The following is a 9,480-nucleotide window of genomic DNA, read 5'->3' as shown; positions in this document are numbered from 1 at the left end:
AATGGTGTCAGAATTTAGAATGCCATAAACCAGAGACGGGAAAACTTTTTCTGTCATGGGCCAAGTATAAACATTTTAGGCTTTGCAGGCCATATGGTCTCTGTCACTACTACTTCATTTTGCAGCTATAGTGCAAAAGCAGTCATAGATAATATGTAAACAAATAAGTGTGACCATGTTCCAATAAAACTTTATTCATGGACACTGAAATTTGAATATTATATAATTTTTATATGGCATGAAATACTCTTTTGATTTTTTTTAATCATTTAAGAAATGTAAAAACCACCATTAGCTCAAAGCCCAAACAAAAATAAGCAGTGGACCAGATTGGCTCACAGACTGTGGTTGCTGACACTGCCTCAGATGAATGAAGCATGAGCTGCAAGAGAAACTTCAGGACACATCAAGAAGGTCAATGATTCATTCGTTCTTCATTAAAGAGTAGCTATTGAACATAACATCACCTATGGGCTATACTTGTCAAAAAAGTTTACCCTGAGTTGGATAATGAGAAAACAACTGGACACATCCAGATTGTGGGCCATCCTATAGAGCCGGCCTGGACTCGTCAGAACAGTCAGGAAGGCCCAAAGGAAAAATACAAGTGTGGGGAAACTGTTTAAGAATAAAAAGACAAAGCCTGAAAGCAATGTGTGATCTATTTTTGAATCATAGATTGAAACAAAAACAACTGTAAAAGAACATTATTAGGATATTTGGTAAAATGTGAGTATGGATTATCAAATGTTATTGTATTGTTACTTTTCTTGGGCATGATGATGATACTGTGGGCTTGTAAAATAATGCCCTTGTCCTTAGGTGATATATGCTGAAGAATTATAGATGAAGTATTACGATTTGTAATTTAATTTCAAATGGTTAATCACACGCACGAAGTGTGTGTGTGTATGTGCATATGTGTGTGAGTGGAGAGATGAAGCAAATGTGGTAAAACAGTAACAATAAATGAATTTGACAGATGAGTATGCAAATATTGTACTGCTCATTCAAATTGTACATAGGTCTGAAATTACTCAAATGAAAATTGGAAAATATACATAGGAAAAAAGACACAGTTGTAAATTCAGTTGGTTCAAGTTAGAAAAATTTGAAATATAAAATTATAGTGTTTGAAACATAAGGTATTCATTAAAATTATAAAATAATACTAATTTCCTTTGGAAATTAAAATAATTTGACTTGTAAGAAAGAGCTAAATCATTTCAATGTGTTTTGTTTTTTTCATCTAATTTATTTCCAGGAATTATAGAATGGGTAAAACCTAAGCTGGACAAACCAAAAACAACAAAATCATCAAACTTAGCTTCTCAAAATCTCTGAATTTAGATTATTCTGTTGTTGCACGAGATGCATATTTATTCAGTGACCAGAATTCTGAAATATATGTTTTCTTTAATTAAAACTTTCAAATACAAAAAACACTTCACTTCTTCTATCACTGAGATCCATATAATTCTGCATACCATTTTGCTCACTAGATTTTTTTTTTTAAATGTAGAAACTAGATAGGAAACAAAATTAATGGGTCATCATTTAATTTGGAAAAACCACTCTATTTGAGGACATGAAAGGCACTTTCACAAGAAAAACTGTAAACTTTTGAAGGCAGAGACCACATTTTAGTTGCCTTTGTATCTCTAATGCCAAACAGAGTACTTCACACAAGTAGCCACTCGATGAATGAATGAATGAATGAATGAATGAATGAATGAATAAATGAAAGGGGGGGACCCTGATTTATATGGAGACAGGTTAGATTTCAATTTGATGTAAGGTAAAGATTCAAGATTACTCTGGCACTGGACTGATCCACTGAAGGAAGTAATGGATTCTTATTTATTTGCTTATTTATTTATTTATTGAAATTTACAATAATAGAATAAACATATATCTTAATATATTTTTAGAGAAAACTTACCACTTAAATGTTCAGATATTTTTCTACATGTATGATGATGAAGACAGTTCCTCAGTTTCAAGGATTCTGTCTGTTAACATTCAGTCAGGTTGAAATGGATCTGAAACTCATGGCATATGAAAGGCTGTTGAGGGAATTAAAAAAGAGAAATCATAACAGCTGGGGGAGGGTGAGTAAGTGGTCTCAATTATTTTCAGGGTTACCATGAAAAAGAAGGGGTAGAAATTCTCTGAGAAGCTTATCAGGAAAGAATTAGGACCAGTAAGCAAAATTAAAGGTGGGATGGGGGCCACTATGCAGATTTTAGCAACCCAAGAAATAGCTTTCCAGCAGAGAGACATGCCCCAGAGGGGACAGTTTGCCTTAAGAGTGTCACTGGAAGTGTGTGGGTAGAGTTGGTATGACCATTTTCCAGGGTAACTAAGGAGGTAGCATCTACATAGAGCAAGAGATTGAGGCTATGCCATCCCTTCCAACCTGAAAAAGCATTGTATCAGTACAATAAACCTGAAAGTCATTCTACAAATGCGGTGTTTACACTAAATAGAGTATTAATAAACAAATATTTTCAATACCTCAAGGTTTTTAATGAGTACATCACAGGTAAACAGAGTATCATGATCTGCTTGTTCTTAGAATGTTTTACTGATAGATGTAGACTTGGCATTAGTTAGTAGATGTAGACTTGGCATTAGTTAGTACCCAAGGAAAATTTAGGTTTCCTCAGTATATAAAATAATAACATACCTCAACAGGTATCCAGAATGTTCTTAGGTATTTCAAAGACAATAGGATATTTTTCCTCTAGATCGCAGGCCACTATCCCTGTTAGCTTCTGTCATCCTCTCAATACTAGATTATTTTCTAAAACTATCTCCTAATGAGACATTTATCTCTAGTTTCTTCCCCTTTAATCATCTTGAACACTGCAACTAAATGTCTGCCTAAAACCCCTTGTGATCAAATTACTGTCTGGTCAAAAGCCTAATATGATTCATCAGTTTTGAAATATGTATGGAAAAATATTAGAAGGGGAATAAAAATACAAGTAGTTATTAAAATGGTATAATTATAGACTAGTTTTTCTTAAATGTTCTTGGTGTGCTACTGATAAAGTCCTAACAATAAATAATATCCAGTGCAAAGCAAAGATTTGACAAAATTTCCTTACTACCTAGCATATCACATACAAAAGCTCCAACTTAACTTTTTAGAAAGACCCTCCATTAAGTCTCCCAACTTACCTTTTCTCCCACTACTCCTGCAATAAGCTTCACTAATTCCCTATTGTCTAACTCTGCTCTCTTCTAACTCTTCCCTTCCTCCTTGTCCCTCCTTGCTGCTTGTCTTTGTACCTCTTTCACCACTTTGCTCTTTTCATCACCTGCAGGACAACGACTGCCTCTCACGTCTGTGTTCACTTCGTCAGGAACGCAGGTGGGCCTGCGGAGGGCAGGGCCTCTGTTCACTTATCATTGTGTCCCCTGTATCTAGAACAGTGCCTTGCAGGTAAAAGAAGTTAATTAATTATCAGATGAATGAATGATTGTCATTTCTGGGACTGTATAAATCCACACATTATTTTTTTTTTAATTTGGTATAAATTGGTTATATACAGGGTCCAGCAGAAGTAACGCCTGCTTGAGTGTGGTGAGTAGGACAATGATACAGGCGTAATAATTTGTAGTTTTAATTTGAACATCTCACCCAAAATGTCAGATTGTATGCTTCAGTGTGATATTATGTTACAGAATTACCTGCTTATGATTTTGTAATAAAAGATTTTGTAATTAAGTAGGGGCGTTATTTGTGCCGGGCCTTCTATTATGTGCGGTTTTCTAACTGTGTTTTGTCTTTTTCTAGTTGTTTACAGGTTTTGGTGTAGATCTCTCTAGATGAAAAGATCAATGTTATCCATATTACCTAACTCAATATTTCAATTCAACAAATTTTTATTGAATACCTACTGTGTTAGGCACTTTAGTAGGCATTAGAATAAAGTTAGAAACTGCATTTAACAAGAGCAGTGAAGACCAAACGGATTATTTTGTAGTTGATTTCTTTTACACAAAATAAATACACTTGAAATCAGTAATCTAAATCAAAATAATAGTCAAATTTTCTATATTGTCCTACCATCTTTTGTATCAAACCCATTCAAAAGAATTATATAAAATAAATATAAGATGTATCCTGAAATTCAACATTAATACCATTAACGAGAAACAGAAATAAAAAACCTAAAAATTTTTTTTACTGTTTTAGGGGAAATATCATTAAATCATTTGTGTTCCAAGATCTTTATAGTGATTGGAAATATTCTGAAAATTGAAAAGACTTCATGTGTAGATTCTAGTTTAGGTCATTTTAAGCCTCATATGAAAGATAGATATTTTGGAAGCTGCTATCTGTAATATTTTTTTCCAGAACCAGATGCAATAATTTGGTAAAGAACACAGGTAGAAGAGATCACTAATTTCCCTTTTCCCCTAATAAGCTATGTTTATTATGCCAATTTTAATTACCATGCAATCTAATGGATTTAAGGCTTATATTTTCCACATCACTAGACATCACAAACATGAAAGCATTTTATACTGTCATTATACATCAATGTTTGTACTTGGTTATACATATATACAGGAATTATTCACACATCCTAACCTTGCTATTTCTTCCCTTCAAACCAACCTAATTTTACCATGAAAGCAGCTTTTTAATAAATGGTATAAGAAATACAGCAAGGCACACTTTTTAAAAAACTTTTTTCGCATTACCACCTCAAGAAGCATAAGAAAACCAAAATGTTGTACATGATTTAATAGAATGTCACCAGTTTATAATATACAACACCATATAGTTGTTTCTTGAAGTGCTGCATAGATTATTATTATTAAAATAAAATAAATAAAATGGTGCTTTTAAAAGTTGCTTAATTTTGAACGAAAGACCAGTGTTTCTTCTCTGTGCTGTAATCACATCGAATGTTGCCCTTTTAGGTAAAACTCTTTCAATAAACATAAGCATCATATCATTACCAAAAATTCATATTGAAACATAAAATTGGTCAAGTACTGGCAGGGCTCATTCCAGACAGGAGAATTTAATGGACCATCAATTCGGTGAGCTGCAGAACTTTAGAAAGCAGATGCAGAGGGGGAGAAACGAACAGAAAAGTCTTGCTGGAGAGGCGGGGCTGGCAGAGGTAGCTTGGGAAGGGAATCCGCGGGGAATAAGCAGTTTTGCTGAACTTCAGAGACAGTCACCTAAAGAGAACCAGTGCACACATCCAGATCACGAGGGCACGTGGGCAAACCGCATTCAGAAGGGTCATCTTGGGGGAGGTCAGTGTCACAAACGGCAGTGACGCGGTGGAACAGAGACCAGCCTGGGGTGGGAGTATGAGGCTGCCCCTGGGTTGCAGCCAGGCTTATCTACAGGAGACAAAAAAAAGTGGAAAAAAGACGGTTTCAGGAATGTCTGTTTCATTGTAAAACCCAGACCTTTGAGGAACCCCTGAAGGCTGCCGTGTTGGGACAGCCTTCCAGTGTTCTGAAATAAAAGGATACATATAATATAAAGTTATTTTAATGGCCCAATATTCATGTTACTGAATAAAAGTGTTTCAGAATCTATGTGAAAAATACATTGACCTCGTTTTTGAGACTTGGTTTTAAAGAAAACAAGAAAAATCATCAGGTTTGACTTTTCCTCTTGATCTCATCTAGTCTTTTGCTTGTGAACTCAGTTTCAAGCACTCAAGACAGCCTCTCCTCACTACGAAAATGTGGGTCTGCCAGCGCCAAGTGCATCAGCAAAGTATCAACAGTCCTTCACAGGCTGGGAACCTGGGCCCTCAGGTGTAACCCTTCCTCCAGTGATACTGTATGTGTGGCAGTGGAATTGAACAACTCCACTATTATATAATGGTGAATATTCATAACATTGTGATAATCCCAAATGTTTCATCCCCTTGCCTATAAAAGGATGTAATTAGGGCTTTTAGCTGAAATACGAATGCATTTCATTGAAGGTACAGGCAGCATTGTGCCGATGAGAATGATTCAATTATTTCTGTATATCTGATGGCTCAGATACACATTTCTTCCAAACTCAATTAGTTCTCCCTATTTTTAAGTGTCTAAAAGCAACCTGCCGAATGTGAGGAACAACTAAATTCCAGGTTTAGGCAAGGCAAGATGAAATTACTTAAGGTCCCCCGACCAGCTCTCAAATAAAGCAGGCTTTTCTTGTCTGGTTCTGAATTCTGATGTCAGGTTGCTTTATTGTCTTTTCAGAACTAAACATTCTCATTCTCTGTCTGGCTCTTTCTCAGCAACCTTACAACCGGTTTAGGAGCCAGAAAATCTTTAGCTAATATGGTTTGGCTGGAGTCACAGGAAGTTGGGGAGAGAAGGCAAGTTTAGGAATAGGGAGAGACAGACAGGAACAGATGGGATGAAATTTGGTATAGTAAAATAATGCAGGAACTCAAGAAAGAGCACAGTGCATTGTTCAAATGCTGAGAACATGACTCATTTGAAAACTGGCCACTCAGTAGGAAATCTTTAGGTGAGGCAAAGCTGATCTTACTGAATGCTGGTATTTAAATTTTCTCTGGATAATCAATTCTTTCAACTTGGCCCATTTGGAAAGGGGCAGGCCAAACTGGCTGGGCTGTGTGAGTGTGTGTGTGTGTGTGTGTGTGTGTGTGTGTGTGTGTGTGTTTATGGGGGTGATATCCAATAAAATCTTATTTATCATGACAAAGCTAGTTAATCAGAAGTGCTGGTTAATTTAAAAAATATCTCACATCCACCAGGACCTTGATTTTATTGAAATTATTTTAAGGTATATTTGATACGATTACACCTGTATTGTTTAGTGAAAAATAAATACACTATCACCAAGAGTAGTTTCTTAAACCTGTTTGGCCAGCTGTGGGTCATATTAAAACACTTAGTGTCAATCTAATTAACAGAATGAAAACTTGCGGTGTGTACATGAGAAATGTTTGCTCTGACAGCTTTCTCAGTTTGTAAAAACTGAGCAGCAGCACTATTAACTGTGCATGTGTGTACTTGAGCATGCGTGACTACAAGTAATTGTCTAAAATCTAAAATCTATGGGCAACCAACTATCACATTTGCAGACCAGTAAAGTAGGAAAGGCTAAAAAGCTCTAAAGGAAATTTGCATCCTAAGTAAACATAGCCCCTCCCAGACACACACACACATGCACAGAGTAAAATAAAGCTGAAAACCAGAGCAAACCAAGAGGAAAAAATAAAAAGTACAAACTAGCTGCATGTGATGAGTTAAATTTTTATACCACAGGATTTATCCTGCATGAAGTTTAGGGTTAAATCATTCACCAAAGACCAGAGGCTTATGATGAGGATTATGAAGAAATAACTGTCAGAATACAGCAAAAAGATTAGTGCAAAGTACATCTCTTAGGCGGGTCCTAGGAGGCACTCCAGACATACATTATATGCTTCCTCCAAGTTAGGCAGAAATATCTGATCTATTCAGTTACCTTTCCTTTGATGCGATTTGCTGTAACTGACCTCTCTATTTTTATAGAAACATGGCATATAAATGAAAGTAGTGAAAAGCACAGCAGTGTGCCTGGAAATTGGTGCAAATGCACACTGTGTTAGATCATGTTCAAACTTCTCATACCGTTTCAGTGGGTTTTTAATTAGAACACAGCAAATGAAAAAAACCTTTACAAAATTTTTTTGAGAAAAAAAGTTACTGTTGCAAACTGTATTGCTATTATTCTAAGCTATAGCTCTTCTAGATGACATAATTGCATCATCTAGTAATTTATTTCTTGAAAAACCCAGCAAGTTGAATTTGGTGAATTTTATTATCCTGATAAAAAGAGCACTCCAACTGATAGTTTTCAAGTGGACTGAAAGGTAAGCTTTTTCTTTTGCTCTTTTAAATTTTATGCAAAGAACAGTGACAACAATTAAGCTTTTGTAGGCGTGGAACCTCACATTCACCAAATAATTTTACTATGCATTCCTGACACTTAACCCTGAAGTTATTTCAACATTTTGAGATTAACTAACTTGTCTGGGTTGGTATTATTTTAACAATATGTAAATCTTTCTACCCAGGTACCCATGTTGATGACTGGTGAAAAATTTAGGTATCCAGATGTTTTGTGTACATGCTGCTGAAAAAACTCAATAGGACTAGTAAATACGGCTATTTAAATGGCCCTAGACTGATAACGAGTCACTTGGGGGCGATGTGAGTTCTGCAGAAGTAAAATCTGGCTGCTTCTTTCATAGCCTGGGACAGGGCCAGACCCTGCATCCCGGGGGGCTCAACAAAATATTGCTGACTGGCAGGCAAGCTGGCTGATAGTTCTACACTGTCCCTGCCTGTAAAATGTGAGGGCCACACAGACCCATCAGCGCATTCACTTCCCTGAGTCTAAAGATGGAGCTGCTTATCATTCATATTTCATGTCAATACTACGTCTGTATAAGGGCAAGAAGAAATGCCCAGAGTATCAGAAAGGTAGTAGTGCATCCTGGAGGCTTCCCCAGTGCCAGAGCTTCTTGAGCTCCGGATCTGCATGATGGGTGACCTGAGGGTCATGGTCACATGATGTCACGCTCAAAGCGGTGCTGCTTTCCAGTCTTTATCCCCTCTCAGAGAACGAAAATCAGCCTGGCTCTACCAGCCCTTCTGCGGAGGTTGGCAGAGCCAGCGGTACAACTGGTTCTCACAAAACTTGTTTTGAAGTAGCTTATGGAAATGCAGTTACTCTCCCTTAACGGTCACTTTTATGGCATACTGATAGGGAATGTGATTACAGGGTGGACATCTTTCACAGAAAGTACATTTCTCTCTCTCCCACTTTTGTTCTCATTTGCAGCCAATTGTAAAGAGTCTGAAACATAGAAAATTAGTTGAACTACATTAGTAAGTAGAGTGCCTTTCTTCAATTTTGCATACTGAGTTTATTTTTAGGAAATAAATGTGTGTGTGTGTGTGTGTGTGTGTGTGTGTGTATTTATTTATTTATTTATTTATTTATGGTATAGATTCCCCCTCCTCCTTTCTAGCAGCTCCACATAGAATCACACATTTTAATGAGCCTAGGGCACAGGTGTTGCAGGAAAAAAAAATAATGATGTTTGCCATTCATCTTTCAAATTAAATAATGTGTTTTTAAATAGTAACTTTTTTCATAATACATTATGGGAACAACATTTATCTGTCACATTTTAAAAGATGTATTTGTAATAAATGTAAATTACTTTTAGAAAATCAGTAATTAGGCTCATCAAAAAATAAACAATCTGCCACAAAAAAGATAATCTTTAGCATAGTTAAGTATAATAACTGTTATTTGAATAAGTTAACAAATTAGGGTAGATTGCTTCTGTAATTCATTTCCTATAGCACAAGTTTAGGTTGCGGCATTAAGCTCCTGGAGTGGGGTTGCTGATGGCAGTTAGCACCCCACACTTCGGTAAAACACAACTCTCACATACAAAAGCTCAAATTTTC

The 9,480-nt window shown here is 36.1% G+C and overlaps 1 protein-coding gene across 2 annotated transcripts in view; it reads right to left on the bottom strand.

Moving 5' to 3' along the window:
- Nucleotides 1-1,461: 1,461 nt before the first annotated feature.
- Nucleotides 1,462-9,480, bottom strand: part of AKAP6 (A-kinase anchoring protein 6) — a 464,313-nt gene continuing 456,294 nt past the window's right edge. For both annotated transcript variants that reach the window (XM_054577924.1, XM_054577925.1), the window contains one exon: nt 1,462-5,376. The gene's annotated coding sequence lies outside the window, so the exon portion shown is untranslated. The remainder of the gene's footprint in view (nt 5,377-9,480) is intronic.

Source organism: Pteronotus mesoamericanus, unplaced genomic scaffold (genome assembly GCF_021234165.1).
Source record: "Pteronotus mesoamericanus isolate MK-2021 breed Mesoamerican mustached bat unplaced genomic scaffold, CSHL_Meso_final contig_46, whole genome shotgun sequence".
In the NCBI taxonomy this organism is placed as follows: domain Eukaryota; kingdom Metazoa; phylum Chordata; class Mammalia; order Chiroptera; family Mormoopidae; genus Pteronotus; species Pteronotus mesoamericanus.
Note: the sequence above shows the minus strand (reverse complement) of the source record. Positions and strands in the feature narration are given on the sequence as shown.